Here is a 25,354-nt window from a genome sequence, read left to right as displayed (position 1 = left end):
TGTCTCTAATTTATCAGGTTATTGTCTCGATTTTGTTGCCACTGGGCTCTCCTGTAGTGGTAGACCAGGAGACCGGACACGTTCTTCAGGTGCACACTTTTGGATACAGATGTTACTGTCATTTTTATCGTTTTCCCTTTCAAAGTTATTTAAAAATTAATAAAACAAGCCAACAGAAAATTTAACATATTCAAAGTATCCTAATTTCATTGCTTTCCACTCTTACATATTGTTTTCTTTAATCTACATTTTTGGATTTAATTTGCTGCTATGTTTCTAGAACCTTGAGATAGAAGCTTACTTTTTAAAAATCTGTACATTTAAGGTTATATGTGTTCTTTCAAGCATTTTCAGCTGCATTTCACAAACTTTAATATGATCTTATTCATTTCTTAAAGTTCGAAATGTTTTCTAATTTCACTTGTAATCTTCTTTCACACATGAATCCTTTGGAAGTTATTGGCTTAATTGTCAAACAACTTACGATTTTCTTGCCATTTTACTTTTGTGACTTGTTTCTTACTTAATGTGATCAGAGAAAATATTCAACCTTTTGAAATGTTTTGAATCCTGCTTTGTTAGTCAGCATATGATCAAATTTTATCATGTCCCACGCATAGTTACAAAGGACAAATGTTCTGTCATCATCCGACTCACTCTTCTATACTTGTCGATTAAGTTGCTCTGCCCATAAATGACATGGCTGGGACTTGAGCCCTGGTGTTCCAATACTGGAATTCATTCCTTTAACCATGAAATTCTCCTGTCTCTCTTCAAGATCCTGGGTAAGCACCGCACCCTAAGGTACCAGATTAGTAGCCTGTGTTTGGAAACAGGGGTCTTGGCGGGAGCCTCTTTGGTTGTCTTGAGAAGTGTGAAAGGTGGAGCTGTCAGTCATTGCACAGTCTGTATTTAGGAATACACCATGCAATAGCCATGAACAATGTGTATTTAGGAATATGCTGCGTAAGAGTCATTGCACAGGTTGTGCAGGAAAACATCATGCAGGAATCATTGCACAGTCTGTATTTAGGAGCACACCCTCCAGTAAGGCAGCCTGAGATGTTGGAGATAAATCTAGAGAAAATGAATGCTCTCACAAGATTCTCTGCTATTAGTTTTCCATTGCAATAGACACAAATGTAGTGACTTAAAAACAACACAGATTTATTATCTGATGGTTCTAGGGGTCGGAAGTCTGACACATGTCTCGCAGGGGTGCATATCCTCCTGGCGGCTCCAGGAGAGAGTCTGTTTCCTTGCCTTTTACAGCTTCTAGACAGGCCCACATTCCTTGGCTGTGGCATGTTCCCCGTCGTGAAATCCAGCAGTGTTGGGTTGAGTCCTCTCATGCTGCCATCTCTCCGGATCTCCCTTCTGCTTCCTTCTTCCACTTATAAGGGTCCCTGTGATGACCTTGACCCACCCAGATAATTGAGAGATAATTCAGGAGCATCTCCCTATGTGAGGTAAGTTGAGTCAGAGCCTCAGCTGCACCTGCAACCTCCACTCCCCTTTGCCATGGAACCTGACACATCCGCAGGTTTGAGGGAGTAAGGCCTGGATTTTTTTTGGAGCCCGTTATTCTACCTACTACATCCTCTATCATAAGCTGAATTCCTGTTACTCTGGAATGTAGCTCCCTCAAAGATTTTAAATAATAAGAAAAAGTCAGATGAATGCATTCAAAGAATGGACAAGGGATCCCAGGAGAATACAAATGGCCAATAATCAGGTGAAAACTTCTCAGCCTCACTAGTCATTTGGAAAACGCAAATTAAAACAGCAAGATCCCAAATCTTCATCTCATTTTAAAAATCAGATTGGCAAGAAATGTTTGTTGGATAAATGAATTTTGTTTAAGAATAGGAAAAGGCTTGTAGTATATCAGAACCTCCAAACCCACCCATAGAGGCAGGTGTTTCGGGAAGTCTGGATGTGGTAAGGCTGCCCTGTGGTAGCTGGCACTGGTGCAGTGACACTCCGGGCCACAGTGCTAGGATCCAGCACTGTGCAGCCCTGGGCCTGTGTGCCCTGAGTCAAACACGACCCAGGTCCTGGCAGGACTGGCCCGGAGTCTTCCAGGGAAGAAGTGGGTATCACTCTGCATTCTTCCCCGTGAAAGTGGATGTCACCCTACATCAAAGCATTTCTGGATTTCTCACATTTCTGCTTGTCCTCCTCATGAATAAAACCTGAGGAATCAAATAAAAATCTCTTACAAAAAGAGAGATCCATTCTGGGCGATGACCTACCCTATTTATTATGTATACAGTTTTCAGTCTCAGTAGATTTTATTAAAAAAAAAAGAGCCCTGTCCTATATTGTATTAAAGACCATGGTATAGTATTGATTTTCTTCTATGATAAACTGGATAAAGGGAAAATGCAGGAAAGACACACTCCACAAACTCTATGCAATGAAATTGGACTTCCCCCAATAATCCTGTCTTGAAATATATATTTGAAAAACAGAATTCCCAGCTGAAAAGAAAGATATTCTGAAGGAATTAATGTCACATAGGGCTCAAAATGAAAGCTGAAAAATACATCTCTAAATCGAAGTCAACAGCAATGAGCATGCCCACAAGTGTTCCCTGCACACCTGCCCGCCACCGCCTCTCATCTCATGGACCCTCTTCACGCTCATCTGGGTCGCCTCTTCAATTCCGTAGGTTGCAGATTTTATTACACAACGAACCTCCTGCAGGCCAAGCTGTCATCTGACAGAACTATCTTGTAAGAAATGCAGTCCCAATCCTCCTTTCCTGCCCACCTCCTAGAGAAGGAGGTGGAGGCAGCCCCACACCCCATGTCTCTACCATGGGGAAGTCCAGAGCCCCACGCCACGCACAGGTCCCCGGCATCACTCAAGCTGTCCTCTCAGGACAGTAGCCACCTCCGATTGTCCCTCCTTTCTTCCAGCCACCACCCAGGAGACCACTTCCTAGCAAGAGTAGACAAGAAGGAGCAAAAGTCATCAATCAAACCAACCAACCCTTTGCAAATTATTTCTGAAGAACATTAGCTCCAGGAAAATGTTAATGATTCCAGGAAATGTTAATAGCATCCATAAAATGTTTGGGAAAGGTTGTATTAAACACAATTAAATAGATTTCTGTACTCCAATGACATCCTAGTTCCTGGAGTTCTAGCAGTATATTTTATTCATCAGGTATTTTTCTTTGAAGATTTAGCTATGCCATATAAGAAATAGAACTCTCAATAAAATAATCATTTCAAAAATAAATGATAGGAGCAGGAATAGCTGATTTGTTGAGCACTTTCTTTATATGTACGTGTGCATTACCTTGTGTAGTCTCCACACCAACCCCCAAAGGTGGATTCTCTTATTGTCCCCACTGAACCGAGGAAGAAATTATTAATGCTTCAATGTAAAGATAATTTACATTCTAAAATATCAGTACTAGTCAACTAAAGATAACAATTAAAAGGGAAGGTTTTAAACTACGGGATCTGTCCTCTTGGAGTCCTGGGACCAGTACAGTGTGGAGTGAAGCCCTGGCCCGTGAGCCTACTGTCAGAGCTGCCCGTTCCTGGGTGTTGTCCAGGAACCAGGTTGTGTGTGGATCCCATCAGGAATCAGGGTCCCCTCAGTGGGTGCAGCTGAACAGAATTTAATAAGGGGCTCTTTATAGAGTGGGGTGGGTAATGAGGGCAACAAGGGAGAGGGGAAAACCCAGGGCCTAGCAGCTGCAAGAGACCTTCACCACCCGTTGACCTAAAGGGTTAATGGTGACAGTGGGCATGTTGAGGCCTGCGGCCATGGGTAAGGGGCTGGCTGTTGAGAGCCATGGCTGTGGGTAAAGGGATGGAGTAGTGATCCAGGGGGAGATGTACCCCACACTCCCTCTCCTCACCTGTGAACACGTTCTGTCACGTTCACAGCTGTATTCCAGACAATCAGAAAAAGCCTGACACAATGAACTAAACATAGGAATGCATCATCTATGTCTAGAGATGCTCCTTCCCCAGCTAGGATTGGAATTGCTTGGATTAAAATGCAGGAACGTCCCAGGCTTAGTCTGATGGGACATGGTGCCTATTACAAAATGGCGGACAGGTTGGAAAATGCCTCTGGAAGCAGCCTGGAGTCACAGTGGTGCTCAGAACAAGGGACCGGAGGCCATGGTTCAAATCTACCTTCCTTAATTACTTGCTAGATATGCAACCATAGGATATTTAACTTTTCTAACTTCTCTTAAAAAGTATGATAATGATGATGATGTTGATGATATGGATATCACAGAGTCACGGAAAGAGTAAATACGATTAGATATTAACTGTCCAAAACTAGCTTGTTCGACAAATGTTGTCCAGTAAATGGTCTCTTCTTCCTTCCTTCCTAGCTTTGGAGGTAGAAATCTTAAATTTATAGGCATGGGGTAAAGGAAGGAGCCTTGTATACTCTGTCTTCATTGCAGCCTGTTTTAAAATTCCAGATCATCTGGGAGAATTGTTACCCAATACAGTAACAGGAATAGTGAAAGAGAGGGCTCTCAATCTTCCCAAAGGCCTATCTCTGTGACTGCATCACAGGTAATGAACTTGATGATCGTGAAAGCACAGTACAGCACATGTCTCCCTGTGCTGTGCTGAGAATACACTGCATGGCTTTACTGGTTGACTTACTAACAGTGGGATTGGTGTTGCTTATGATTGAAAAAGAATCAGAGTAAACTCAGCCCCTCATTCCTTGGCTTGCCTTCTACCCTTTTTACACCCGCATTGTCTAATGTGGTAGAAGAGAATAATTTGGACTAGATTTAGCCCTTTGGTGGAAATGAAGTTTTGGAGAGTAATACTGCTAAGGAAAGAGTTCGCTTCTTACCTGCTTCCCTGCCTTCTCCCACCCAGCTGGGATGCCCATTTATCTCCCCTCTGCCCCAGTCATTTAGCTTAGCAACTCTTTGTTGAGCGTCTCCTCTGTGCCAGGTTCCACACTGGGTGCTGGGACCTTCTTGCTGTATGCACACAGCTCTTGCCTCCAGAGCCCAAAGTCTAGCAGTGCCCCAGCAAGTTTCCATTGGGAGGCCTTCTTGGGACTGTGAGTCACTCCAGAGCCCTTTGTGACTCTGGTGCATGGGTGACATCAACTTTCTGTAAATGCACTTTTACAATTCTACTTCTGATTGCAGGCATCCGTGGGAGAGAATGTCTTTTGATTTGCACCAGTTAAAATCTGAGTTCTACTGTTGTAGAAAACCACCTAGGTTGTTGTAATCAGAAGAGGCAAGTGGTGGAAGACACTGGGTGGAAGACGAGTTCCTTGGGGAGGCTGGAGAGGATGGCGGATGGGATGCAGGCAGAGTGATGCCTTGAGTGACTCCACAGCCTGTTCTCATGGACTTGACCTTGCTGAGCCGAGGTCACATGCCTGCACCTCTGCTGCTAGGGAGATCAGGTTTCTGGTGTCTATCTTGCTAAGCTGCAGACCCACAGGAAGGGCTTGCTCTGCTATGGGACGCGTGTTGAGATGACAAATCTGTGTGGCATGCTTTGTTCCATTCTTGCCTGCTACCCAGACGGTGGCATCGCCTTCTCTCCCTGTCTTTCTCACCCCTCCCAATTTTATGACAGTCAGTTCACATAAAAAGGCCCCCTTTAAGTCTGTGCTTATTCTGCTGTCTAATAAATGCAACACTTCATGAGCACATTCCCTAACTACACAGTCCTCTGTGTGTGGTGCAGTACCCCTGGTCACCCGGGGGATGGCTGCAAAATGAGAAGGAAGCCCAGAGAAAGAGGAGTTTCTTCCAGTTGGTCCCTCAAAGGCCCTGCATCAGGATCCCCTCACCTGCCACCGAACACCGCTGATGGATTCTGACAAATGAACAGAGATTTTACCATGCTGGACTAAGAACCACAGTACTACATAGAAAAATGGGTGCCCACTGCATTTCATGAGGACCTTTCTAGAAGACAGGAGAACAATCATCAGGACATTTAGTGTTGAAGAATAATTTACAAGCCTTGCTGAGTTGTCCTGGTCAGCAATAAAGATTAAAAATTGCATGCTCTCCAGAAGAAAAAAAACATCATGGCGAAGAAGATTACTTTAAATCAAACTTTTGCAGCTCCTAGGAAGAGCTGAGCCCTGGACCACTCTGGAACCTAGCTGAGTTGGAATGAGCCTGGCAGTGGGAGTCCCAGCCGGTCACATGGCCCTCATTCTTGCAAACATGAGAAAATGGTCTTCAGTGACTGCTCACTGTCTGAGATCAGGAGAGGGTTTCAGGAGGCCTTTGCGCCATTGGCCAAGATGACTGTTCTGAGTGGAGAAGCCATGTCGGGTCACTGCTGTAGACACGGAGCCATGCCAGGTCGCTGCAGTAGACACGGAGCCATGTCGGGTCACTAGTGTAGACACGGAGCCATGCCGGGTCACTAGTGTAGACATGGAGCCATGCTGGGTCGCTGGTGTAGACACGGAGCCATGCTGGGTCGCTGCAGTAGACACGGAGCCATGCCGGGTCGCTGGTGTAGACACGGAGCCATGCTGGATCACTGGTGTAGAAATGAGATAGGGGCGGATGATTAGAGGTGTGGGCTCTCCTCTCCACTGCCAGGAAGTTGCTCTACAGCATGGTCAGAATCCTCAGGACCAGGAGAAGGTGGACCTCACCCTGGTGGTGAGTGGCTTTAGGAATTTTGCTAGAATTGCTAGAAACGGAGGTATCCTGAGATTTCCATTGCTCCCTTGCCCTTGTTGCCACTGAGAATGGCAAGGACCCACGGAGAAGGCTTAGGATCAGACAAGAAGGGTGAGAACAGCGACCACCTGGGCAACAGTGAGGAAGGATGGCTTCAACCTCCACACACCTGCCACACTCCTGCCAAAGTGCTGCACAACATACGTGACAGGCAAATGCATACGGATAATGTTATAATCACTAAGGACAAGCTGACTTTGAGTCCAGCTCAGTATTAGTGGGTGTGACTGTAGAGTGTTGGAAGCGTTGACTGGAGTTACTGTGAGAAGTCAGGGGTGGGGACACAGGGCTTCTCCAGGGAAGAGAATCTCCACAATATCCATAATGACTGACCCGGAATGAGCACAAAAGGGAATTGAGGGAATGCGCCTACATTTGGCAAAAAGGATGTTCTGGTGAATATTGGCCTTCAGTGGCCAATTTCAGGAGATTATAGTGGATAGAAACCCAATGTGAGAAAAATAAAAATGCTCATTCACTTATGAATGTTAGGATGAAAATGGAGTAAAAAAACAAGATAGTTGGTGAATGAGAGTAAAATTGTTGTGTATTTTATGCTGTCTTTCCACTGGGGGTTGACTAGATGCAGAACTCTTTAGGACCTAAGATTTCACATAATGGACCCAGGAAGCTGGATTTGCTTCTCTTACCCATTTATGTGGGCATCTATACAACCCACTTCCATGGCATGGCAGGGGCTGCTGTCAGAAACCTCACACTCACTGCCTTCATAGCTTTCTTAACAAATGGTAGAAAGCGACGTGCATGGATATCAATAATAACTGAGCCAAAAGGTCAAATGCAGTCAGCTCCAGGAAAAAATCCCACACAGAGGAGAAAAGAACTCTGTGATGAGATGTTCTGTTTCTTTTTTGATTGGATCCAGCTGGAAAGCATTGATCGTAGAGAAATGAGACCCTCCTCGTGGTTACCTCTAGGCATCGCACTATCATAGAGAAATGTGACCCTCCTCGTGGCTACCTCTAGGCATTGCACTATCATAGAGAAATGTGACCCTGCCTCGTGGTTACCTCTAGGCATTGCACTATCGTAGAGAAATGAGACCTTTCTCGTGGTTACCTCTAGGCATTGCACTATCGTAGAGAAACGAGATCCTGTCTCGTGGTTACCTCTAGGCATTGCACTATCGTAGAGAAACGAGATCCTGTCTCGTGGTTACCTCTAGGCATTGCACTATCGTAGAGAAATGTGACCCTCCTCGTGGCTACCTCTAGGCATTGCACTTGCATGGAGGCACTTGTGTTAAACTACACAAAGGAGATTTGATAAGGGCAAGAAAAGACAAAGGCTAAAAAACTTTAGTGACTTTATCTTAAACTATATCTCAAGTGATTAATAGGTAAATTTTATGAAAGATCGGTATTTCCTACATTTTTCACATTTGATGACTTTTTACCATTACTTAAAACATGTTTCGCTATACCACACTACATTACACTGGATGAATTTCACTACACTACACTACACTACACTACACTACACTACACTACACTACACTACATTACACTATATGACTGGATGTCACTAAAACACCATGAAGCACAGAAGCTTACATGTCGAACAGGTAATATCCAACTCTGTAGAAAACAAAACAATATAAGATCTCAGCATGGAGAGAGTCCTTTTTTCTTTACGCGCAATGGAGTCCACGCCAGACCACAGAACATGAGACACTTTTCTCAACCTAAATGGTCCATTAATTCGTTCAGTGTTTAGCAAATGAGAGTGCAAATTCATATCCTTCATCAACACAGAGTAAGGTATGTTATTGGAACACGGGATCTGTACATAAAAGTATTTTAGTTGGCCGGGCGTGGCGGCTCACGCCTGTAATCCCAGCACTTTGGGAGGCCAAGGTGGGCAGATGGCAAGGTCAAGGGATCAAGACCATCCTGGTCAACATGGTAAAGCCCCGTCTCTATGAAAAACACAAAAATTAGCTAGGCATGGTGGCATGCGCCTGTAGTCCCAGCTACTCAGGAGGCTGAGGCAGGAGAATCGCTTGTACCTGGGAGGTGGAGGTTGCAGTAAGCCAAGATCACACTCCAGTCTCGCGACAGGGCGAGACTCCATCTCACACACACAAAAAGTATTTTCGTTAGAAGTGACTTGTTTCATTGCTTTAAAGTACCTCCTTTAAGAGGAGATAGTCGATATTCTCTTCTTTTCAACAGCCTGTTTCTACAGTTACTGGTCCATACCTCAATCCTGAACTCCACGACATCTGGGAAAAGGACAGGCAGAGGTGTGTGTTTGGGACAGGAACAGGTGAACACAGGGAAGAGTGCTGACTTCTCATCTCCCCGTGAAATATGGGTATGTTTTTACAATTCCCTATCCATTTCTTATGACTGAGGTCAAGGATCACCACAGTCAATAAAGAAAATGCCATCTGGTACTACAAGGCAACGTCACCACCCAGGTACGGGCAGGCTACACTTTAGAAACACACACACTGATGCAGTAGCGTCCTTTTGTTTCCCAGTGGGGAACGGTTAGACATTTACAATTTCAGCAGGCCGTTTTCATCAACATTGGCTGGGTTCGTTGCTAATCTCATAACCGGTTTGATAATGTGAAAAAGTCAATAAATGGCTGGAAGCAGGAGCAGGAGCAATCCACACAGTGTGAGGCAGGTCTTAAGTGGAGAAAGGATATATTACAAAACTCAAGGGGCCTTGACAGCACTGCTGAACAGCTCGGAAAGAAAGTGAAGCTAGGTGCGCACCAGCATAAATTCCGGGGGGATTAAAGGCTTGCATCTTTAATAGATTATAATCATAGACGTATTTAAAAAACACAGAAGTAAATATTTCCATAATCCTGGGAGAGAGACTTCTGAAGTAGAAACCAGAAGAGGGAAAGGGCTGATTTGATTATGCAAACATTTTCAACATTCACACATAAAAATTACTATAAACAAAATTAAGAACCAAAGTTTAACTCCGGAAAAAATTTCAATCAAATAGAACTGGGTTACTCTTCTCCAAACCTAAAGAAGTCTGAGTGATCATTAAAAAGATAAACACCTCAATACAAAAATATGCATAAAGAATATGCACGGTTAATTCCTGTCATAAGAAATACAGATAACTAATAAGCACATCAAATGCTTTGTAATAAAAATACAAATGTAAATGGGACACCATTATTTTGCCCATTAAATTGACACCCATTTTTTATATAAGCAAAAATACAGCAAAATTTATATTCATGAGCCTATAAGGAAATGAACAAAGGCAAGAGTGAATTAACAATAAGGATTAAAATCTCACATGCTTTTCTGTTGTCCTGTTATTTCTTCACCTAGGAATTTAAGAAAAACTAGGATGCTTTAATATGCAAGTATAGAACACATGGAAAATGTTTTCTATCTAAAGACGGACTGTTTTTATCCAGAGAGACGCCCTTGGGTAGGCAACTCCAGGGCTTCATGGCACTCTCACAGGATGGCTCAGGTGGGCCTCCGTGCAGACCCCCTGCTCCCTCTCATGACAGCAAGGTGGCTGCTAGGGTTCGAAGTGGCACTTTATACACAACCAGAGCCAAAGGTTAGAGGAAGAGGTGGTTTCTTCCCGAGGATCTGAACTTTCATTTTCATGGAGGAGCAGCTTTCCTAGACTGTCTTGGTCAACTTAGCTGTTCATCCGGTCGGCCCGAACTACATCACATGTCCATTCTCTAGCTGCAAGGGAGGCCACTGAATGGTTCCAAGATGTTTTTAGGGTCTATTGTGAGAGGCAAACTGTCAGCAAAGAGCACAGGCAAAGAGATTGACTGGTGGGGTGACGGAACAGTCTCTCACAGGAAATCAGGATGACACCAAGGTTTTTCTCATTACTGCAATGTTGCTAGAGTAGGAAATTGGAAAAAATGTAACCAATGAATACATAATTATAGTCAAGCAAGATGGTGAAATGCTATGGCCATATCCAAAGTAATACTACAAAGGAATACTTACTGACATGGTAAGATTCGTGCTTGTGACACATTAAACAGGCTACAAAACAGTATTTGCCATCTAACCCTAGCCCATACAGACTCTCATCCACATACTTACACCCTTACCCATAAACATACACATACACACAAGGCATTCAAGATAGCTGTGGATCATTTGAAATCCATTTTATTGAGATGTGGGGGTCTATGGTCCTTCTCTTTACATCTGAGCTGGCCTGTGCCTGCTTTAACCGATAGAGACCAGCAGAAATGATGTGATGCCAGTTCCAGGCCTTCGTGAGGAATTGCCCCTTCCCCTGGGCCTCTTGGAAGCAGGAATGTGCTAGAGTCAGCTCCTACCAACACATAGGAGCCCATCATTAACATTTCAGGAATTCTGTCATGTACTATCATGAGAATAACTTGAAACTGGCAACGTTCATCAGGATGCTGGTGCCCTCCTCCAGGAGAGATGTGCTACTCAACTGCTGGAGAGGCTCGAGTCCACCTGCAGGGGGAGAGGGCCCCCTGCCCGCTGGAGTCAGCCTCCTGCTGTCCCTGCCGTGTGGCTGAAGAAGCCTTGGGTTCTACAGGTCAGCCCTGTTGCTACCTGTGTGCTATTAAGTCAAGTTGGGTGGCCCCATATGGAAGAGAAGAATTTCCCAGATGAACTCTATTCAATTCCCTGACCCACAAAGTAGTGAGATATAATAAAATGACTGCTATTTTAGCTCTTGGATTTTTTTAAAGTATAATTTTAAACCTAATAGATAACTGGTATAGTCACGAATAGTGACTATTTCTGAAATAAATGGTTAGCCGTTATGTTATTCTATTTCTTTATCTTCATACTTGCATCATTTTATGAATATTAATACTAATATAATAAGAAACATGTCAAATGGCTCATCTATAGGGGAAATAGGACATTGTGAGAGGTGCATGGCTGCTTCTAGAAAAAATGTCGTCTTCCTCAATTGTGGGCCTGTTTCCACAGTCCTGGCCAACAGACCTTTAATTGCAGGTCTTCTCAAAGCTGTGCACAGTGGTAGATGCTAAAGCTAAAAGCAGAGGAAGTGTTTCATGGTTGCGGAAAGAGTGTTTGGCCCTAGAACCCACCATACCTGAGGTTGACCAGCCATGTGACAAGGAACAGGTCATCCTCTTTGGATCCCAATTTCCTTGTATGTAAAATGGGAAGTAAAAAACTTCTGATTTTTCAAGGTTTCCGTATGGATCAAACTGCATTAGGTGTGTAAAATGTCTGGCCCTGTACCCAAAAGAATGTTAATAGCAAATCACCAATCATGGTTACTGTTTCACGGACGACACATGGGAACTGCCCTTAATTATAGATTAATTGACAGGAGACCCAAGATTATAGCGTCATAATGGGTCCCTAGATTTCAGGCACACCTAACTGAACAGGGACAACTCAAGGAGAGAGGATTGAGGGAACACAGTCCTCCCAAACCAAACCCCTCGAGGATGGAACCTCATCTTCTTCATGACCTGTTTTCTAAGGCATCTAGCCACTAGCCCTAACTCCTGGAAGGGGCTCAGTAGTTTGGCTCATTCACAAGAAAGTTCTGCTGCTGTGTCTACAGTTGGCCACTGTGCTCTGTTTGCACAAAGTTACATCCACAGTGGGAGCCATGAGGGCCCTTGGGGAAGGCCCTGGGGCAACAGGCAACACTGCCAGTGGGAAACACTGGCTTCAAGAATTCTATACCTGCCCACAGTTTTTAAACACACAACCTCACACCACACACACAGACACGCACACACACATCATGGTGCTCCATTGCTGGTGCTGTGCTTGAGGGCTCAGGCCATCTGCTTTCCTTCATTCGGGTTGGCAGTTTACAATTCCGAATGCCTTGAGGTGACTGAGTGCTGAAGGAGGGTCTGAGCCCGGGAAGCCACGCAGGTGAAGCCGGTGAAGCCAGGTGTCGGAGCTGCTGGGGAAGGAAAGGAGGCTCGCCACAGATGTGGAGCTATTCACATCCAGCCATGGGAAGCACTTGTTAAGCAAGGCTGGCTTTTAATTAAAATGTTCAATTATAATGCTGTAATTAAAGATGGAAGGGGACATCTAGGGATGTCTTCAATTCCAAACAGCAAATCCCCCACAGAGGATGGCTTTACTCTCATTTTCCAGGGGAGACCTTGCATAGGACTATGCCCAGGAGAAAACCAGCAAACGTTTTGATACACAGAGGTACTTCTGGGGTGGGGTGGGTGGAACAACTGTGTGAGTATACTTTATTTAACTATAAGAGCAATACGTGTTCACTGTAACAACAGCAACCAACAAAAACACAAAAAAGCCAGACTCAACACAGAACTGCACGAATAGCTCCTGCCAGGGACGTTCCCTTCTGGAAGACGGAGCAGACATTCTCTTCCCTGTTCCTCCCATTAAGTACAACTAACACCCCGGATACTAGATATAAAACACAGGGAGACTCCGAAAGGTGGAGAGAAGAAGGCAGGCTGGCTGGGGACCTCGGGATGTGAGGAAGCGTGCAGGGCGAGTCCCCCGGGTTTTCTTCGTGCCGAGTACATCCAAGACTGGATGATGGAAAAGCTGGCAACCCAGGAATGTCAATGAACATGGAGGAAAAAAGCCGCAAGAAAATGCTGCACCTTCCAGCCGCACCACTGGGAATGGGGCAGCCTAGCAAGACAGAAACTGCATCCAAACACCACAGAAAAAACTGTGGTCACTCAGCCCCAACCCCACTTCAACAACCAAAAAAAATGAGTAGGGTCTGGATATCCCACTGGCCAGGCTGTAATGAGGTCACCATATCTTGAGCCTGGGGGTGAAGTGCAGGTGGGGTAGGAACCAGCACTGCCATCCCCTGGGCAGTCACAGGGCCCCCACCTGCAGGGTCAGTGGAGACCACACGGGGAGCATGGACTCCCCCTCACTGGGGCAGCATGGAGCCTCCGCCCCACAGGGTGGTGGCAGAGCTTCAGGACTTTCACCATCACCAGCAAACAAGGCTCCAGCCCATGGTGCCCGAGGAAGCCTTGTGGGGGCCCAAACTACCATCAGATCCAGAGTCTTGTAACATCATACCCCAAGCACCCAAGTTCTGATAAACATATCCTCTAGCACCCCAAGAACCAGGCAGGTCTCAGACTGAATTGAAAACATCATTAGATGTGAACACGAGTTAACAGAGACGGTATAGTGATCTGAGTATGACGGTAAAGCAGTCATCACAAAATGGTGAGAAATTGTGAACAAACTTGAAACGAATGATAAAAATAGGAAGTCTCAGCAAACAAATAGAAAGTCTAAACCCAGAAAGAGAAGATACAAAGAAGAACCAAAGGGGAATTTTAGAACTTTCTATTGGAAAAATACAGTAACCAAAAATGAAAAGAAAAACAAAGCTAGAGAGTCTTAAAGCAGAATGAAGGGGAGAGAGGAGGGAATTCTTACACAACGGTAGGACAATAGAAATGTCCCACTCTGACTGAGAGAGAAAATGGACTGGAAAAGTAATCTCCACTGGGCACGGTGGCTCATGCCCATCATCCCAGCACTTCAGGAGGCTGAGGTGGGCAGATCACTTGAGGTCAGAAGTTCGAGACCAGCCTGGCCAACATGGTGAAACCCCATCTCTAGTAAAAATAAAAAAGTTAGCTGGGCATGGTGGCAGGTGCCTGTAATCCCAGGTACTCCGGAGGCTGAGGCAGGAGAATCGCTTGAACCCAGGAGACAGAGGCTGCAGTGAGCCGAGATCACATCACTGCACTCCAGCCTGGGCGACAGAGCGAGACTTCATCTCAGAAAATGAAAAGAAATTAGCTAGGTGCGGTGGCACACGCCTGTACTTCCAGCTACTCAGGAGGCTGAGACAGGAGAATTGCTTGAACCCAGGAGGCAGAGGCTGCATTGAGCTGGGATTATGCCAGTGCATTCCAGCCTGGGCAGCAGAGTGAGACTCCATCTCAAAAAATAAAAAAATAAAAATAAAGTTTGAAAGGTTTATATAGCAGGGAAGAAATGTAACTACATATGGGAAAATAGGAACTAGGGAGGGGTAAGGAAGCACAGTGGCGTGAACCTCTTTCTAATCACATCTTTTTGTATCATTTAATATTTGAAAAACGAGTGCATTTACTATCCAAAAATAAAGAAAGTAAAATCTTTAACATTTAAAACAATGAAGTGAATAGCCCAAGAAGGACACAGGCCTGGTGGTGAAATACTTGGGGCCCCTCCCCAGCAGCCCTTCCCCTGCCTGGCTGGCCTGTGCAGGCCTCACAGTCTTTCTCAAGAGGGGGCCTCTGATTCTTCCACCTCCCACCCAGGTAGCTCAAAGGAGATGCCTGCTTCTGCCTGCAGAACGCTCGTGTCTCTGCCACAGCAAGTTTACGGGACGACAGGACCATATTCTACGGTTCAGAACCAGAATCCACATTTGACCTTGGGCTCAAATAGACTGTCCTAGAAACTAGTGCCAGGGCTTTCTTCCTGCAGCAATTTAAGGGACCCTACAGGTAACAGAATTTAGACATGTGTCGAAGGTTTGAAAAAACAACAACCTCAAACTAGGAGGAACAGAAGCAACAGGAATCCTGCAAGACATCGGGAGGACTGAATAAACGTAGCGCATGGAGGGTGGACTCAGGATTGCCTGGACACGACCTTGACCACACCATGGAGGAAATAGGACGAGATGCTAAAAGCCCCAGTGTGTGACAGGTGATCTGTCAGTGGCAGCACTTCCATTATGGCTGTGCAACAAACAGACGTGTTTTCTCTCTGCTCCATTGAGTTTGTTCCTTTCTATCCTGAGGGCCTCCCCTCTGGGTTAGAGAGCCAGACGAGGGTACCATGATCTCAGAGGGAAAGTCTCTGGCAGGAAAATGGAGAAAGACATTCTGAGCAGGGTTGAGGGTGGATTGGAAGGGCTGCCGGAGAGCCAGAGGGCAGAGGCCAGATGATTGCGTGAGGTGTGGCCTGAGTTCTGGGAAACTGAGTTGTGGGGAGCTAAGAGGAAATCTCTCCATAAGGTGAATGATGTCAGAGTGGGAGTGGCTCAGGCTGCTGTGGGAGAGGGTGCCTGAAGGCAGGGGACTTGGGAGGGCTGCGCCATCTCTGAAACATTATTTGGTCCCTGTCTGCTGTGGAGACCACTTTAGAAATTCCTATGTCCCTGGAAGGTTTTGGGGAAGGCAAAGGAGCTCATTTCTGTAGAGGCCTTGCAGGCTGTGCACCATGTGTCAGCAATATCCCAAGACCAGGGTGGGCCACAGTGGAGAGAACGGGGCCAGCAGAGGACAGGCTGGGCTGCCAATGGGCAGCACTGCATAAGCTGCATGGTGGGTGGGGGGAGGGGGGTATGGCCCAGGCCCAGTAACTGAGCTGGAAATGATCGGCAAGCCAAAAGCTCTGAAGCAGCTCAGCTGTGTAGAAGCGAAGTGTCACTCTACCCCAGGCAAGTCAGGGATTTAAGTTCAATTACAGGACAGGAGGCATAGCTCTGTGCTAGGCTCCGAAGGTTTGTGTCTCCCCCAAATTGGTGTGTTGACGCTTTAATTTTCAGTGTGCTGGTATTTGGAGGTGGGGCTTCGGGAGGTGAGTAGGTTTTGTAGGTGGAACCCTCTTGAGTGGGATTAGTACCCTTAGAAGAAAGACCCAGGCTGGGCGTGGTGGCTCATGCCTGTAATCCCAGCACTTTGGGAGACCAAGGTGGGTGGATCACGAGGTCAAGAGATGGAGACCATCATGGCCAACATGGTGAAACCCTGTCTCTACTAAAAATACAAAATTAGCTTGGCTTGGTGGCGTGTGCCTGTAGTCCCAGCTACTTGGGAGGCTGAGGCAGGAGAATCGCCTGAACCTGGGAGGCGGAGGTTGTAGTGAGCCGAGATCGTGCCTGGTGACAGAGCGAGACTCGTTCAAAAAAAAAAAAAAAAAAAAAGATAAAGATAAAAAGGAAAAAGAAAGGCTCCAGGCAGCTGCCTTCCCATTCTGCCGTGTGAGGACACAGAGGGGACCATCTGTGAACCAGGAAGTGGGCTCTCGCCAGACACCGAATCAGGTCCACTTTGATGTTGGACTTCCGAGGCTGTTGAACTGTGAAAAATATATTCCTGTTGTTTATAAACTGCACAGTTTATGGTATTTTATTAAAGTGGCCCAAACAGACTCAAGCACTTTGCTTTTGTATATGTGAATTTGTAGCCCTGTGTAAGTGACACTGTGGCTGACAGAAAGGGAGTTTGAACAAAGGCAGGGCCTGTCTCACCAACAGAGTTGGTGTGGGGACAGTGGGGGCTGACTGGAGGGTGGTCATGGAGGGCGGATGGCACAGGTGTTGTCATTCTGTGTCTACCCAGTGGAGTTGCCCCTTTCTCCCTACCCTGTCCCTCTGGAAACTCCTGTAGTCTGGCTTTTTCTTCTACCATTTCACGGAGGCAGCTCTCACTGAGTGGTTAACCACCCCCCTGCAGCGGCACGCCCAGGCTGCTGCTCCTGCTCCTCTGCCCTCATGACAGGCATTCGGTGCTGAATGGATGGGTGCACCAGTCTCCCTGTCTCGGACTGCACAACCTCCCAGAAAGGGGCCCTGTGCTATACTCAGAGCATCGAGAGAAAGGATTGACTGGTGACTTTGTCTTCATTTCTCTCTCTCTCTTCCCTTTACTTTTGTGATGACCTCTTTTTCCTTTTCTCCTAACTTCTGGAGTCACTGATACTCCTTCCCAGCACCCTGGCTGACTCCCATATCCACTGAAGCATCAGCGTTGGTGAGGCAATGGCAGACTGAGGAACTGAGGAGCACTGACTCCAAAATTTTCTGTGGATTTCAGTGAGGGACTTCTACTTGATAGGAGAACCACAATCAGAACAGCCCTCAAACTCTTTAGCCTTGAATAAAACTTTACAAGTTCAAATCTGTTTTGTTTGTTCAGTCTCACCATCTGGCAATGGAGAAGCAAGATACGCTTCAATGCACAGAAACTCCTGGGATAAGAGGAAAGAGAAAAGAAAAGAACCTTCCCCTGCCCTGCAATGATGGAGTCGGTGGCAGGCTGCTGCTGCTGTGCTGGGCAGAGCAGAGCTGATGGGCCTGCCTGTTGAGTGGACCATGAGTTTGGCCCACAGCGTGAGCCAAGGCCCTGACCCTACATTCCTGGGAGCCAACCGACTAACCCCCATTTCTGTTAGAGCCTGTGCAGGCTGTACATGCATCTATTCTGCCTGCCCCGTAAGAGGATTCTATATCTCCATCTGGAGATTTCTGGGATCTCCAATTTCTGGGAGAGCCGAGTGACATCCCATGACAGAAGGTGGTTCCCTTTCCTGCTGACGTTGGACTTGGCCATATCTGAGCAGTAGCTCTAAGGGCTACATGTGTGTTTCCCTGTTTCTTGCTATTTTTCTTGAGCATGAGACCAGCATGGACTGGAGACTGCTCCTTCAGCCTCAGTCCTGGAATAAGAAAGATGGGCACAGAGCTGCAGCCAACCTGCAGTTTACCCAGAGCTGATCTGCAACTGACGTGGAATATGACCAAGAAATAAAGCTTTTTGTACAGTGTAAACTCTAGGCTGACCACAAAAATTGTTTAAAAGAATGTTAGGCAATACACTAAAGAGAGGAGATGAAATGGAATCATGTAAATGGTTCAATTAAAATGAGAGGGGACTAAAAAGAGGTTAAAAAAACAAAGACAACAAAAGGCAAACAGTTAAAAAGATAACATATTAGTCTAAATATATCAATGGTTAATAATTTTTTTTTTTTAGAAACGGGGTCTCACTGTGTCACCCAGGCTGGAATGCAGTGGCACGCTTACGACTCACTGCAGCCTCAACCTCCCAGGCTCAAGCCACCCTCCCACCTCAGCTTCCCAAGTAGCTGGGACTACAGGCATGTGCCACACCTGGCTAATTTTTGTATTTTTTTGTAGTGACAGGGACCCACTATGTTGCCCAGGTTGGTCTTGAACTCGTCGGTTCAAGCGATCCTCCCACCTCAGCTTCCCAAAGTGTTGAGCATACAGGTGTGAGCCACGACACCCAGCCAATAATTACTTCAGATGTGAATGGTCTAAGCACAGCAATTAACAGTCAGATATTATTAGAGTGGATTAAAAAAAAAAAAAAAAACCAAAGAGCATGCTGCTTAAAAATAAAACCTCTTCAAATATAAAGACTCAAATGGGTTAAAAGCAAAGAGATGGAGAAAGATACACGTGTTAACAATAATAAAAAGAAAGCTAGAGTAGCTATATTAAGCTCAAACAGAGCAGAATTCAGAATAAGGAAAGTTATCAGGAGTAGAGGGGAATCAGAAACTATAATTGTTCAAGAAGACATAACAATCCTTAATAGCATGTACCTAATGATAGAGCATCAAAATGCATGATGTAAAAAAATGCATGGAGACATTGACTCATCCAACTCTACTTTAGCACACTTCTCTCAGTAATTGACAGAGGAAGCAGGCAGAAAATCAGTAAAGATATAGATGACCTGCAAAGCACTATCAATCAACAAGATCTAATTGACATTTATGGAATGCTTTAGCCAACCATTGCACAATACACATTCTTCTCAAGCTCACAGGAAACATTCACCAAGATAGACCACACTCTGGCCACAGACACACCTGAACACATAAAAGTAAAGCAGAAATCACACAAGGTATGTTCTCCGACCACAGTGAAATTTAACTATAAATAAACAACAGAAACATAACCTGGAAATCCCCAAATATTTGGAAATACTTCTAAATAATCTGTAGGTCAAAGACATTTCAAGATAAATTGAAAAATATTTTGAGTAAAATAAAAATGAATATAACTTACGAAAACATATGAAACGTATATCAGTATCTTGAAGGAAATGAATAGATTAAATGCATATGTTAGTAAAGAAGAAAAACATGAAATAAAAAATTAAGTTTCCACTTTGGAGAATTAGAGAAAGAAGAAGAAAGTAAACATAAAGCCCACAGTAAAAATTAGAACAGAAATCAAGGATATTGAAAACAGGAAAACAATAGAAAAAATCAACAAAACCTGTTTGGTTTTTGAAATGATCAAGACAGTTGGTAGTCATCTGCCTGGTTTACAAAGAAAAAGAGAGAAGGTACAAGTTACTAGTATTACGTGAGAGAGGGATCTTCACCCCTGATCAGCATATTGACACTGATATAATCCACTAATCGTATTCAGATTCACTCAGCTTTGCTTGTGTGTGTGTGTGTTTTTATGTGGAGGAGAGCAGGTGTATGCATATTAACTTTATACAGTTTTATCACCTGTTAGTGACACCCACCATTAGTAAGATACTGGAGAGCTCCAGCACCACGTGGGTTCCTCTCGTCTGTTCACCTTCCTTCTCTCTGTCCCTAACCACTCTATACAGTGCTGTATTCCCTTATTGTTATTTTCAGATGATAAAAATGTCAATATCCTGGATGCAACAATATACTATAGAGTTTCAAAATGTTACCATTGGAAGAAACCGGGAAAAGTATACAAAGGATCTTTATTATTTCCTACAACTGCAGGTAACTCTATGATTCTCTCAATTAAAACAGACAAGCTCATATTCCTGGATTCCTTCTTGGAATCAGTTGGTTTTGTCATAGTGGAACTAATGGTGTTTAAAATACTCTGTCTTTTAATGTTATACAGGGCTTTAATTAAAATAAAATGTCATCAGGATTACAAAAAATTCCACTTGTACATGTTTATAGAAGCATTATTCCTAGTAGCCAAAAAGTGGATGGAAAAACAAAAGGTGGCCTGTCCATAGAATGGAATATTATTTGTCAATAAAAAAGAATGAAGTCTTGATACATGCTACAGCATGGATGAATGCTGGAAACATTGTGTGAAGTGAGAAAGCCTGATGCAAAAGACCACATATTGTATAGTTCAATTTATATCAAATGTCCAGATTAGGCAAATCCTTAGAGATAAAACATAGATTAGGGGTTGCCACAGAATGGGGAGATGAGGTAATGGGAAAAGACTGCTAGTGGATATGGGGTTTCTTTTTAATAGATGCAAAAAAGAAAAGTTAGTTGCTTCCCTGTATATCAGCAATGGCCAATTAGAATGTAAAATTTAAAGAAAACAATAACAGTCTCCAAAATTGAATACTTATGATTTCCTATATGTGGAAATCTATAAAAATTGATTAAAAATAAAAATATGCAAATAAATGGAGAGACATACTGTTTTAACAAATTGGTGAGTCAATATTGTTAAGATTTCAATTCTTATCAATGTAACCTATAGATTTAATAAATTTAGAAAGTCCTATCAAGCTACTTAGTAGATATCAGTAAAATGATTCTAACATTTATGTAGAAAGGCAAATGACACAGAACAGCCAAAACAAAACGGTAAAAGAAGAACCAAGTTGAAAGGCACACACTATCTGATTTCAAGATTTACTACAAAATGACAGGATTCAAGACAGCATGTTATTGAGAAAGAAAAGACACATATATCAACAGAAAAGAACAGAAAGCCTAGAAATAGACCCATAGAAATGCAGTCTCAACTTATCTTAGACAAACACACAAAGGCAATTCAATGACCAAAGGGTGGTCTTTTCAAGAAATGGTTCTGTAGCAACTGGATATTCATGTGCAAAATAATGAAACTAGATACAGACCTTACAGCTTCACAAAGCTAACTCAAAATAGGTCATAAGTCTAAATATGAAAGGCAAAGTCATAAAATTTTTAGAAACAAAACACAGGAAAACATTCATGTAACAATGGAGTTGGTCGTGAGTTTTTAGACACAGCTCCCAAGTATGATCCATGAAAGAAAAAATAGATAAGTTGGACATTACTAAAACTAAAACTTTTGCTCTATGAAAGCCGATGTTAAGAAAATGAAAAGGCAAGCCACCAAATGGGAGAAAATATTTCCAAAAAAAATCTATGTATGATAAAGGACTTGTATCTAAAATATAAAAGAAACTCTTAAATTTCAACAAGAAGAAAACCAACAATGCAGTGTAAAAAATGGACAACATACCTGTTTGTATTATTCATGTAGGAATATGAAAAGACACTGAAATTTATTTGTCATTTAGGGAAATTCAAATTGAAATAATGACCTTCCACTTACACACCTCTTAGGATGGCTAAAATACAAACACTGACAATACCAATTTCTGTTGAGAATACAGAAGGAACGCTCATTCATCACTGGTGGGAATGCAGCATGTTAGAGCCACCTTGGAAGACAGTTTGGCAGTTTCTTGCAGAACTAAATGTAGTCTTTCCATACCATCTAGTAATTACACTCTTAGACATCTACACAACTGTTAGGAGAATGTTGGTCCACACAAAAATCTGCAAGTACATATCTATAGCAACTTTATTCATAATTGACAGAACTCAAACAACCAAGATGTCCTTCAGTAGATGAATGGATAAGCTTCGGCCTATCCATACCATAAGAAAACGATTGGATAAGCTTCGGCCTATCCATACAATAAGAAAACGACTGAGGAGTGAGCTGTAAGGCATGAGATAATGTGGATAATCTTCAATGCATATTGCTAAGTGAAAGAAGCCAGTAGGAAAAAGTTACCTACTGTGCTATTTCATTTATATGGCATTTGAGAAAGGAGAAAATAATGGGCATAGTAAGTGGATCAGTGGCTGCTGGGGACTTGGGGGAGAGGGTTGAAGAGGTGAAATCCAGGGGAGTGTTAAGGCAGTGTGCCATTTTGTATGACAGGGTCATGGTAGATACGTGGTACTACACATTTGCCAAAACCCATAAAGCTTTACAGAAGAAGAAGTGAACCTTAATGTGTGCAGATTTAAAAAGTAGTGGGTAGAGGAACGTGGGATAGAACGCATAGTGTGAAAAAATAATCCAACTGCATTACAAATACATGAAATTGAGGTGGCTTTATTGAGGTGGCTGGGAAAAAGGTGCTGACCTAGTGGAGATTGCAGGAGTACAGGCAGAAGAAAATGTCCCTATGCACTGGAATCTCATAGGTGAGGTTATTTCCAGTCAGGGTACAGGTTAACAATTCTGAAACCACTGTTTATACTCACTGGGGTGGAACAGTTAATCAAAAGGAGGGCAGGCGTTGAGAAGTAGGTTTCCTGCTGCTGCAGGGGAGAATACAGATAGGCAAGGGAGAGGCTGGACTGCGCGTGTGGCAGTGGGTCAAAGTCAGAGGATGCACTCATGTTTAGCTTAATATAAATACACATGGATATAGAGAGAAATAGGCATAGATATTTGTATCATTTTGTGCTATTATATACACAGTTTTTTCTGCATCAACTGAGGAAGCCTAGAAGTAACAACACTCTGGGAGCACTGAACACACCCACACCCCAGATCTTGGTTTTTAATACCATTCTCTAACTAAAGAAACCAGAACTCTTTGAAAAAATGGATGATTCTGGGACTGGGGGCAAAATATACAAGATGAGACTAGCACATCTCATAGTTCCAGAAAGCTAAGAAAGTGGTTAAAAAGAAACAAACCCCCACAGTTGTGTGGGTATCACAGTGAGACACAGAGCCAATTAACAGTGCTCCCCATGGACAGAGCTGGAAAAGTAAAGCTACAACAAAAATGTAGTATTGTATTGTAATCCAGTGTGTAGGATACACATCCTTGAGTCCACACTGATATAAATAAATGCTTGAATAAATAAAGGAATGAAAGACAACAGCTGAACAGCCTATGCAAAAGCATTTTGGGTAATTCATTGCAGATACTCTGTCTTCAAGGAGGTAGAACACAGTGCCCCAGGCCTTAACCTTAGTCTGCGCATCGTGACTTTCTCACACTGGACAAACCTGTCAAACACTGCTCCGGCCAGGGGATCAAGGTTACATCAACAGTGAAATTTCATGTTGATAGCATTTACCTTTGATATCATGCAACAAGAGTGGCGCTTTACCTCTGTGTTCTTTCTCTTCAAAACTCAAAGAATCCCAGTCTAATCAGGAGAGAATATAAGACAAATTCCAACTCAAGGACATTCTACAAAATACCTGACCGGCACTCCTTATAACTGTCAGGGTCTTCAAAGACAAGGAAAGGCTGAGAAGCTGCCACAGCCAAGAGGAGCCTCAGAAGACGTGATGACAAAACATAATGTGGGACGGTGGAAAGATAAAAGACATTAGATAAAAACTAAGGAAGGCAGAAAGAATGTAGAGGGCAATTAGTAATAACGCGTCAACACGGCTCCTGAGTTGTGCTGTGAGTACTGCCACACTGCGGTTACCATCAGGAGAAATTGGGCACGAGTTTTGTGGGAACTCTGTATCACCTTTTGTAAATTTTTTTTTCTGTAAATCTGAAGTGATTCTAAGTTAAACATTTATAGAAATTGCATATCACTGTGTTAGGCCATTTTTGCATTGCTCTAAAGGAATACCCGAGGCTGGGTAAATTATAAAGAAAGGAGGTGTGTTTGGCTCAGGGTTTCGCAGGCTGTGGAAGTGCGACACCGGCACTTGCTGGGCTTCTGGGGCGGCCTCATGAAGCTTATACTCTTGCTGGAAGGTGAAGCAGGAGCAGGCACATCCCATGGTGAGAGCAGGAGCAACAGAGAGGGTGGGGAGGTGCCACACACTTCAAACGACCAGCTCCCATGAGAGCTTATTGTCACAGGACAGCACCAAGCCATGAGGGAACTGCCCCCATGAACCTCCAGCCCTGGGGACTGCATTTCAACATAAGATTTGGGTGGGGACAAATATCCAAGCCATATCAATAACGTATCTTGATGAGCTAAAGATTGTCTTTCACTATCCAGATAATTAGAGTGAGGGCTGAAGAAGACCTCAACAAGAAACAAAGCGTTTTGAACAAAGGTGGAGGGTAGACTTCCAAAGTGAGGTTTTGTTGTTGTTGTTTTTGTTGTTGTAGTGATAAGATTCATTTGCGGCTGGGTGTGGTGGCTCACGCCTGTAATCCTAGCAATTTTAGGGGCTGAGGCGGGTGGATCACCTGAGGTCAGAAGTTCAAGACCAGCCTGGACAGCATGGCAAAATCCCATCTCTAGTAAAAATACAAAAATCAGCCAGGCGTGGTGGCGGGTGCCTGTAATCCCAGTTACTTGGGAGGCTGAGGCAGGAGAATCACTTGAACCCAGGAAGCAGATGTTGCAGTGAGCCGAGATCACGCCATTGCACTCCAGTCTGGGCAACAGAGTAAGACTCTATCTCAAAAAAAAAAAAAGATTCATTTCTGTAGGTTTAATTGCCCATTAAAAAGTCCCTTCATGTTGTAGCTTCATCTCACAGCAGCAGGCCCTGTCATTCCAAGCAGCTTTAAGGACCAGCCACATTCAGGGCTGTTGGTGACAGCAAAGAGAGCCCTGTGGGCTAATACACCTGCTCACCTGAGGCATACACAGGCGGGCAGAGTCTGAGCGAAGAATAAACACGCAGAAGTGGGAAAGCTTGGGAACTGTGAATGCAAACCCCTGCTGAAAGCACCGAGGGAGTTTAGCCTAAAGAAGCAAAGAGTGTTGCCGTGTTCAGGTTCCCTAAAATCATGCCCTGCTCCTCGGAAATGCACCGCATCAGGCTTCACCACAGCCACGCCGCTGGATGATGTCCTGTTTCCTTGTGGATGCGGCCCCTGGCTTCCTCTCTACCAATG

Source organism: Macaca thibetana, chromosome 12 (assembly GCF_024542745.1).
Source record: "Macaca thibetana thibetana isolate TM-01 chromosome 12, ASM2454274v1, whole genome shotgun sequence".
Classification (NCBI taxonomy): domain Eukaryota; kingdom Metazoa; phylum Chordata; class Mammalia; order Primates; family Cercopithecidae; genus Macaca; species Macaca thibetana.
Note: the sequence above shows the minus strand (reverse complement) of the source record.